The 10,989-nt window shown below is 32.0% G+C and overlaps 2 long non-coding RNA genes across 2 annotated transcripts in view; one reads left to right on the forward strand and one right to left on the reverse strand.

Moving 5' to 3' along the window:
* LOC116586090 overlaps positions 1–8,325 on the forward strand; it is a 258,554-nt gene extending 250,229 nt beyond the window's left edge. Inside the window, exon 4 of the long non-coding RNA XR_004283886.1 lies at positions 7,355–8,325. This is a non-coding gene — a long non-coding RNA (uncharacterized LOC116586090). The remainder of the gene's footprint in view (positions 1–7,354) is intronic.
* On the reverse strand, positions 1,575–10,752 carry LOC116586092. Its single transcript, XR_004283888.1, has 3 exons — positions 10,671–10,752; positions 6,905–6,974; positions 1,575–1,608 (listed from the first exon to the last, which is right to left on the reverse strand). It is a non-coding gene; the product is annotated as an uncharacterized LOC116586092 (long non-coding RNA).
* Between the last annotated feature and the right edge of the window lie 237 nt (positions 10,753–10,989).

The following is a 10,989-nucleotide window of genomic DNA, read 5'->3' on the forward strand; positions in this document are numbered from 1 at the left end:
AATTATTTGTTCAGCAGTGATGTTTTTCTCATTCTCAGTTTACTTAGCTTGCCAAGATCCCTTATTTCATTCTTTCAAAAATTAATTTTCTTTGTACATTTTTCCATTGTACAAAACATTAATACAAATATCTGTTTCTTAGGTTTTATTTCCAAAAGGTATTTATCTGACATTTGCATTCATTTTTCTTTTTATCCTTAGGTAGTATTTTTGCATAGCTCCTCTCACTTATCTTTTCCATATATGTATATCTAAGATTAGAAATCTTATAAAATACAGGTTTTCTGTAAAACAGTCATCAATTTATTTAACATTTATGACTACCTGTTAGGTTCCAGTGATTATTCTTATTAGAATACACAATGAAAAATAATTCCAAATATCCATACCCTAGTTTAGTTTGCATTTTATCAAGGGAAGGACAGACATAAAATATAATCCTAGTCCCTGTACCACAAATGTGGTAAAAATATCATAAGACAAGAATAGAGTATGGGTATTATGGTTTGAAATTGAAAGCACAATTATTGAGACATCTCCATGGAATGAACCAGGATAATGTCACTGAGGTGATAAGGACAGATGTCTTAGATTAATTACATGAATGTGCAATCGTAACTTGAAATTGGGACTTGAGAGGTTAAATAATGTATATTTTATCCATCTCTTCCATTGCAAGAGATTTTGGGGAAAAGTGTCTTTGGTAGGACCAGTACTACCAAATACTTACAAATACAAATACTTATGTAACTGAAAACTTTTAATCTACATATTTTCCTGCCTGATTTTACATAAAAGCTGTTAATGTCAGACATTAGCTTTCCCCCCCTCCATCAGACACTTTGTAACATTAATCAACCAAGATTCACTAAAGAAAAAGTTTGCTAAGAGGATAATTTATGGAAAAGGCCCCATCCTCTAAATTAAAAAGAAAATGATGAAAATAAAATCATCCCTTCAGTTAAATGGGAAATGCCCATGATTTGAAATTATACAAAATAAGCCTAGAAATCAAGCTAACATTCAAGGAGGCTGAAATGTGAGTTCTAAATAGCAGCTCCGATGGTCTGAATTGGTCTAGAACTCTATCTGTGGACTTCCATTATATTTTTGGTGAGAAATTCTTACAAAATGCATTCTTAATGATACAAAATGACAAGAATAATTCATTTGTTACCTGTAATATCAAGAAGCTTATATTGTAATTCACTCCTAATCACATATAGATTTTTTTGGTTAACCTTTGGTTAGAGATAATCAATATCCCTCCTTCTAGCAGTTATTTTCACTGTGACAATATCAGATTTTAACCTATGTGTAATCAGAATCTTAAAAGTAGAATAAACAAGAAACAGTACAGAAGAAAAAATGTTGAAAAATATCCAAAATTAGATATTAAAACACAAATCCAAGAAAAAACAAAATTACACATATTATATTTTAAGCTACTGAAAACTAATGGCAACCAAGGACAAAGAGAAAATGTTAACAGCTGCCAGAATAACAACAACAAAAAATGCTATTTACAGAAGGACAAGGATTAAGAATTACCTCAATCTTTTCATCTGAAACCATGCAAACCAGACAAGAGAGTGGCATGTTCATGTGCTGAAAGGAAAAAAAAAAAAAAAAAAAACCCTGTCAATTTAGTATTCTATATACAGTGAAAACATTCTTCAGGGTTTAAGGAGAAATAAATACTTTCAAGGAAGCAAAAACTAAGGGAATCCATGGCTAATAAACCTGGTGTGCAAGAAATGTTAGAGAGGGGCGCCTGGGTGGCTCAGTGGGTGAAGCCGCTGCCTTCGGCTCAGGTCATGATCTCAGGGTCCTGGGATCGAGTCCTGCATCGGGCTCTCTGCTCAGCAGGGAGCCTGCTTCCCTCTCTCTCTCTCTCTATCTGCCTCTCCATCTACTTGTGATTCCTCTCTGTCAAATAAATAAATAAAACCTTTAAAAAAAAAAAAAGAAATGTTAGAGAAATGTCTTTAGGAAAAAGGCATGAGCTCAATCAGAAAATTCGAGAGTCAGTAAAATGTGAAGAATGTTGAAAATAGAAAAAATACAGGTAAATGTAGTATTTTTTTTTTTTCAGAGTTTTTCTAAAACATAACTGATGAAAAGCAAGCCAAATTATATGTTAGATGTTTACAGAATTAAATTCAGGACAATGATGGCACAAGGGATAGGAAAGGGACTGGATTGCACACAATTAAAAATTGTTTACACTGCACATGAGGTGGTATAATATAATGCCATAGTAGTTGCAGGTTATTTTTAAATGTATGTTTAAATTCCAGAGCAACCAGTAAAATATATGATTAAATGATACAACCAATAAATTAGATTAAATGGACTCATTAAAAACTGCTAAATTAAAACCAAAAAAGGCAGAAAAAGAGAGAAAACAGCTAACAAGATGCCACCAGATAATCCAAGCAATCAGTAGTCATGGGAATGTCAATGACCTAAACCTACAATATAAAAATTTTACATAAAAAAATAATGATCCAACTATATGTTGTCAATAAGAAATCCACTACAAATATAACATGAACATGTTATGACAAGAGGATAAAGATGCAATCAATTATTAACCAAAATAAATCTGAAGTAAATATTAATTTCAGACAAATTATACTTCAGGTCAAGAATTTTTTCAGAGGTAGATGGGAGCATTACATAATGACAAAAAGGACAAATTTTACCAAAAAGACTTAAGAATCCTAAATTTATATGCATGTGTCAACACAGCATCAAAATACATGGGGAAATAATAGATAGAAATGAAAGGACAAATAGATGAATTTGTAACTGTAACTGGAGACATCAATATGTGTCTCAGAAATTTATAGAACAAGTAGCCAGAAATCCAACAAAGAAACAGAGAACCCAAAAGACACTATCCATCACTTGGATCTACTTGAGAGTTCTAGAACATTCTATTTATAGTAGAATACACATTGTTCTCAAGTGCACATGGAACACATGTCTAGGTAGACTACATCCTGGAGTACAAAATCTTAATCAATTTAAAAGAACAGAAATTATGCAAAATGTGTTTTTGGACTGTAACAATATTAACCAGAAGTTGGTAACAGGGAGCCAGAAAATCTCCAAGTTACTTAGAAATTAAAAAACACATCTATGTAATGCATGAGTCAAAGAGAAAGTCTCAAGGGCATTTAAACAAGCTGCCACTTCTAACTTTCTTCTTAGCTTTAAAGAATAGTGATGGATAGCAACAGTGACACTTTGAATGGTACATCTGTGCTAGAGGAGTTTTCAGCCTCTATATATTCCCTGCTCACCTACTCAAGATGAGTCTTCCACAGTACCATTTTAGGTGGTAATAAGAATAAATGTCAGAGAGGTGCCTGGATGGCTCAGTGGGTTAAAGCCTCTGCCTTGGGCTCAGGTCATTATCCCAAGGTCCTGGGATCAAGTCCCGCATTGGGCTCTCCCCTCGGCAGGGAGCCTGCTTCCTTCTCTCTCTGCCTGCCTCTCTGCTGACTTGTGATCTCTGTTAGATAAATAAATAAAATCTTAAAAAAAAAAAAAAGAATAAATGTCAGATTTTGACCACTCACCTTCCTTCCCCTCTAATACTGGGAGAAGCATTGCTATTATAGAGTTTAAGAGCTTAATAATTTTTAAATGTGCTTACTTTGTATTCTTATTTTTGTGGGGTAGGATTTTACTAAGGTCATGTCATTCGGTTTCTATCTGTTATTTTACTTGGAAAAATTTTCAAAGTATTTGCAGGGCTTTTTTTTTTTAATTCAACAATAAGTTTATAGCATTTTAAAACAAGATTTCAATTTGACCAAGTCAATTAATGACTTTATGGGCCTAATTTCAAGAATCATCAATTTCAAGGGTAGCTTAGTTGGAAAGGAATTTGGTAGGAAATGAGAAGTCATATTCAGAGTTGTGCATGATTTCTAAGCCCACTATGCAATTCTTAATCTCATCACAGAAAAAAAAAGTTGAGATTATTTGCTCAGCCTCTTCCTTACAAAAAGAAGGTAGATTTTCAAAAGTACTACACTAGGAGCAACATCTGATAATAACAGCAATTTCTTAATTTAGTCCATTAGATTCTCCTTTTATCATCTTACTTCTGTATTACCTTTTACATAATATTTTATCTTGCAAGGAAACTTTGAAGATGTAGCTTCTGTTACAACTTTTAAGGAATATTTTACATGTTTGATACAGGTGCCCACTTAAAAACCCTAGTCATGACTCAAAGTACGCTTCATCATTATTTTCTCTTAAAATTCCTAATATACTTCATGGTCTTATGTAATTTAAAGAGTAAACACAACTTTAGTTAGTAAGAGATCCAAAGATTATTTCTCATTTTGTTAATTCTTTTCTATTGTTATTTCTTCTGAATCTCTGATAGCCTTTTTTTCTTCCTATTTTCCTTTTTTCTTAGGTAACTATGAAAATATTAAGCATAAAAAGTAATACAAAATTTTTATTTAGTAATTCATATATACTAATTATTAATTATAAATTAAAATTAAACAGTTAGTAGGGGTACTTGGGTGGCTAGTTGGTTAAATGTCAGTTCAGGTCATAATCTTGGGGTCCTGGGGTCAGACCCTACCTTGGGTTCTCTGCTCAGCAGGGAGTTTGCTTCTCCTTCTTACTCTCCCTTTTCCTCTCTGTCAAATAAATAAAATCTTAAAAAATAATTAAAAAATTAGTAAGTATTCTGTTTTAGTTTAGAATGTGGAAGTCTGGGTTTATTTAAGGGTTTTCATATTTCATTATAATAAAATATGTTTATAATTTTATAATATATAATATATAAATTATATGTTACAAAGATATAACTGATATATATAGATATAGATATAACTATATAAATATAATTATATAGTTAATATATATAATATATATAATTATATATAAATTATATATAATATATAGCTTATAACTATATATAGTTTGTATAACCATATAGTTATACAAACTATATAGTTATACAAACTATATAAAGTTATATAGTTATACAAACTATATAACTATATAGTTATATATGTATCTATATAAACTATATAGTTTATAACTATATAAATATAATTATATAGTTAATAATATAAATTTTGTATTTATAGAGAGAGAATAAAAACATTAATTGTCATAACTAATGAATCAAAAGCTCACATAATCCCATTAAATAAACCAATATGGAAAAACTATATAGAGAAAGAAAGAAAGAAGCATTTCCAATATCTTCAAAACAGGAATACTCCTGATGTAGTAGAAGCTTTCTTTGGTTGGGTATAGGATATTAGTGAAATTTTGTTGTAAATATATTCCACTAATGGTCGTACTCAAATGACTTAAACAGATTAAACAAGGGAATATTCTTTGTGGAGACCTCTGTAGGCTGTTGGGAACTGACTGTCTGTTATCCTTACATTTGTTTGTGTTTCATGTTATTTTAAAATAGTTTCAGATTTACAGTATGTATAAAGATATTTTAGATATCATAATACAGCTGTCACTTGGGCAGCGTATCACCTTCTTAGGAAGTTCCCATATACTGCGTCATGACAATCCTTTCAAGCAGATGTCATTGCTATTTAACAGACGAAAAAAAAATGAAGTGAGGATTTCTCAACTAGCAAGTGTGTCAGGTTTGGACTTATATCTACCGTTTTGATAAAAAATGAACAAAACTTTTTAAAAATTTTAAAGAGAAGGGAAAAATGTTTTATTTGGGCCCAAGTTAGGACAGTTGCCTGGGATACTCCGTCTTCACAAAGAAGGAAGTGATTCAGGGAAGAAAGATTTGGTGCAGGGTTATCTAGGTTTTTTATGTACAGACAAATCATCATGACAAAGGACATTCTAGAAAGTTAAAGACTTTATCTTATGTTTTTAGTATGTGCAAGCTGCGTGAGTTTAATCTTAGGAGAAGCAGGGAGGTGTTGTTGTCCCCCCCCACCCCCATATCTTTATGTTTAGAATGCTCCTTTTTGGTTGGTTAGTTTATTTAATTTAATTAATAAATTTATTGGAAGCAGATGTATAATGTATGCTCAAGGCAGAAATAGAGAGCCATGTTTTAAGGTTTTTTGGAGCCATTTTGACCTTGGTAAATGTTATAGTAATAGCTTCTCTGGGAGCCTACAAACAGGACCTATGAAGATTAAAAGTTGAAAATTTCCTTTCTCAACTCAGCTCCATAGCATTTACCCTTTACTGTATCAACAAAACGTAATACCCATTATATTCTTAAGGAGTAGAGTAATACATTCAAAAGAAAATTAGTTCAGCATTTATACACTGGAATTTCAGCACTGGTTTTGTAGCTAACAACCTTTGTGACGTTAGGTATGTAAGTGAACCTCTCTGGGCTTAAATTTCTGTATCTTTGGTAGAAAGGAATTGAAGTAGCTAAACCATAAATCTCCACCAAGCTCTAAAATTTCATGATTATTTTAGATTCATTCTTCCTGTGTTTATAAGCACCAGGCATTTGCTAAAGCCATTTTAAAGAGTGAGAACAGAAACATCAAACTATTGCAAATTGTCAAAAATGTATGTCATTGTAAGCAAATCTGTAGGGCCCTGAAGTTTAAGCTTCATTTAGCTTCACTGTAAATCTGCCTTTAGTGACATCACTCAATATGGCTTTGCTGGCATGTTTTGCTGTTGGGGTGGGAAAAAAGAGATAGTGAAATATTTAATGATATTATGCAGAAATTCTCCTGATCCCCTTACCTGTCTGAGGTGTTGAGGGGTAGAGAAGTGATCCATTTCTACTAGTGACAGAAAAAAATGAATTTCTTGCTCCCTAGGAACAATTTAACTAGAGTGCTAAGACACAAGTTGCATTGTTTGTAAAGCCAAAGAGATAAAATATTAAGCACTTACTTACTTTGATTTCAAAATTAAGCAGTCAACACTGTGTCCAATATACTGGAGAAAGCAAGGATTCCCAAAAGCTACTGCAAAAAAAAAAAAAATCTAAAAACTAGGATATGAACAATTTGGTAATCAGATATGAATATAATTAGTGACAGGCCACTTGACAAATGTATTTAACAGTTTGAAAGTTTGAGGATAACATTTACATGTAATTCTAAAAATAAATGTGTTAAATGTGGAGAAATCAAGATTAGGTCCCAAGCTACTCTGCCTTTGACTCATAAACCACAATGAATTTGATCTCAAAAAAATTTCATCTCACAAAATCCCACTGGATGAAAACAGAAACTAGCCTATTTTGTTGCAATCTAAAATACTCTGCAGACTAAAATAAGTCATAGTTTTGGATGATTTCACATCTGCCTCATGTAACACTTCCTTTTGTTTTTGTTTTTTTAAGGAGGATACAGCTTTCAAGCAACAATGAGGATATTTACTACAATGACATCTCTTCAAGATAGATTTCCAAACCCTTCAAGACCTGAGAAGATGGGACTGATTATTTCCCACATGTTTGTCAAGGTCATTGAGGGAAAAAATAGTATAAGAAGTTAATATTGCAGGAAAGACTTCACATCAAAAATGAAATAATATTTGAGACTGAAAAAGATATATTATCCCCATAGGTCTGCCAAACTCAGTGTCTACACAAATTATTATCTCTCTTTTAAGTGGCAGTAAGTTATAGTTATGTAAGTTACAGTTCTCTAAGGGCAGCTTTAACTGCTTTCTGTTACTTAGAAATTTCCTCTGTTTTACTTCTCTCAGTCAAAAGGAGTTCCATTTTTACAATGCCATTTCCTTTTATGTCAGAATTGTGTGTCATGATATAGAGTTTCCAACTGAATATACCTATTCTCTTTCTTGCTACAAAATATACATACCAAATGAATATCTTAAGTATAACTTGCTAAAATAAAGGATATCACATTTCAGTTGCTTGTGGATACTGATAGTCTTTGTACTAAAATCTTAGTATGTATCCTCACTTTAAGAATTGTCAGTTTGCTGAATACAAGAAAAGTTCACTTACTCATGGAGGAGATAATGTTGACAACTAATAACTCATAGATTAACACTGCAGTGAGCTTTTATTCCTAGAATAAAAGATAAATATATTATGACTTCCCTACTCTTATTTATAATTTCATTATCAGCTATGTGGAAACTGTCTAAACATTGTTTTATATATAAATTCAGCCCATTAAATATGGTAAAATTATTGATATTGTTGAAATTATACTATCAACTGAACTCAATTTCTCTGTTCTTTCTTTATAGTTGTGCTTAGAAGTAACTTTCTAGAATCCACATTTCCACTATGTATTCTAAAATTACTGAAGAACTAAAAAGTTATATACCTCAATATTTGTTTAGAACATGGGTGTTATATAGATAATATGTCTAATAAAAAAAATTAGATCTTTACCTGTAAGTGTTTAATGGTTGGAGTTTGGGAAATATGGTAGCACTGGTAGTCTTTCTGAATCCTTATGAGACCAACTAAATGGGAATATAAAATCTCTTGTACAACATATTCAAAAACTAAATGAAAGTGCCTTTGCATACTCCAAAATGAAAGCATGTGGCCAACCATGGGAGAGGAATAGAAATGGAGAGCCTTCAGATCAAGATTTAAGTTTAATAACTGTTAAGAGAAGAACTGGGTAGGAAGTTGTGTCAGTCTACACCCCAGTTCTGATAAAAATTTGACCTGGTCAGTGAGCTGCCCATTTGTCAGTCCTAAAGTGGGCAGAAATCAAATGGATCTAGTAGTCCACATCAGGTTCTATATCTGGCTGAGAGCAGATTTGAAGGAGCACGGCCTTGGAGCCAAGAGAAACATGCCTTGGTCTGAATGTGGTAGTACTAGTCAGGTGACAACTGAAGGATGAAAGTCAGCCATGCTTTCCATGAAAGTCTGCCAAGGAGATCTGAGAAGAGCACCTTAATGGCTGTGGCAGTCTACCCATTAGGACTCATACATACACTTTTCTAATCGCTTGCATAGTTTTCTGGGGCCTCTCTTTCTGAGGAAGGTTACTGGAATGAACCACAGCTCCTTTTTTTCCATTGTCATACTGGAATTCCTACCCAGTAGTGGCCCCAGTTACAACCTTTTAAACACAGACCTCCTTCAGATTTTGGAGCTTAATTTCTCTTCTTCTTAGTTAGAAGACTGACACTGGATATTAAGTAGCTATCTTGTGACTATCAGGTAAAAAGTGATAAGAATGTAGAGTATTATGTATGGAAAAAATGAGGCTATTGTGAAAATTAAGTATATCTGAGGAAGCTAAACAAACTTTCCAATGTGTGTGATTCCAAAAATCATTACCTTAAGATAAAAATATAATTAATTGAGAACTAAAAGTTCAAACTAGACAGATGAAGTACAAATCAAATTCAAGCATATACTCAAAAGTACATTCGAATTCTTCAAAGAAATTACAAGATAGAATACACAAAATAGAATTTGAATGATAGAGGATAAAAAATGGTCTATTAGGCTTCTAATAATGATTTCATAAACTTATAATTTAAAGAATATACCATTTAACAAGACAATACCAATAATTTTTCAGAACTAACATAAAATATGTTATCTAACTAAGTAACAACAAAACCATAATTGGTCTCAAGCAGAGATCAAAAGCTAATTAACACTAAGACACAGAATCAAAATGACTTATCAAGTATAAAGGTGTTGGTACTAAATCAGGTTTTGATGATAAGATTACCTATGAAGGAGTAACATACTAATCACAGACAGAAACAATGTGTTACTGAAATAAAATGTTCAAAGTGCTGAAGGGAAATTACTATGAATATAATTTTATTCCAGCTACATAATCATTAAGTAATGTAAGTGAAGCAAAAACAGTTTTAGATACAATGAATGCTGGATAATTTGCCATCCATCTACTTCCAGTGAAAGTACTACTCGTGGGTGTAACTCAGCAAGCAGGAAAAGGAGACCCAAACAAAGAGAAAGGGGTACAAGGAGGAAAGAAAATGGTAAAACCCATGGATAAGTATACATATACACACACACATATACATATACATATACACATATACATATATAAACATACAGACATAACATACACATACACATATACACATACATATATACACATACACATATACACACATGTACATATATACATATACACATGCACATACATATACACATATATACATGCACATACATGAACGTATACATACACATATGCACATATATACACATACACATGCATACACACACATACACATATACACATACAAATACATATACACATACACATGTACATATACACATACATAAACATATGCACACATGTGTCTTACTACTTTGTATATATTGACAATGGGTGATTAAAAATATAAAAATAAAAATTTAAAAACATTATGGAAGATGAGAAGAGTAACCACATTACCTTAAGTCTTTATAAATCCCTTTTTTTCTAGCACTACAGGAAAATGAATGTCTCTATTAATTCAACATTCTCTGAAGATTGTTTTAAGTGATGACTAAAATAATCTTAAATCTATCTCACATTGACACAAGTAAAAAAAAATGAATAGAATACAGAATGTAAAATTTGAAATAAGTGTCCTTGATCTTAGCATATGGACATTTTGGACCAGGTTGTTCTCTGTTGCGTGGGGTTGCACCATGCATTGTAGGATATTTAGCAGCACCCCAGACTTACCCAGCTGATGCTAGTAGCAATCCTCAGCCTGTTGTGACTGCTGTGACAACCAAAAAATAGCCTTACTTGAGAACCACTGCTCTAAAGTAAGGAAAAAAGGAGAAAAAGATAATCAATAGAAAATACAGAATACATGAGAAGAATAATTTCACATATACTATAATCATTATGTAAAGTTTTAAAAATCACTTATTTAAACAGACTTTTGTATTTTAAAAATCACAGCAATACAGTATTTCAAGTCTTCTCTAAATCATGATTCAGAAGGGTAGAAAATCAAGGGAAAGGCCAAGCAAAATTCCAGACAATTTTATAAAAG

The sequence above is a fragment of the Mustela erminea genome, chromosome 3, assembly GCF_009829155.1.
Source record: "Mustela erminea isolate mMusErm1 chromosome 3, mMusErm1.Pri, whole genome shotgun sequence".
Classification (NCBI taxonomy): Eukaryota; Metazoa; Chordata; class Mammalia; order Carnivora; family Mustelidae; genus Mustela; species Mustela erminea.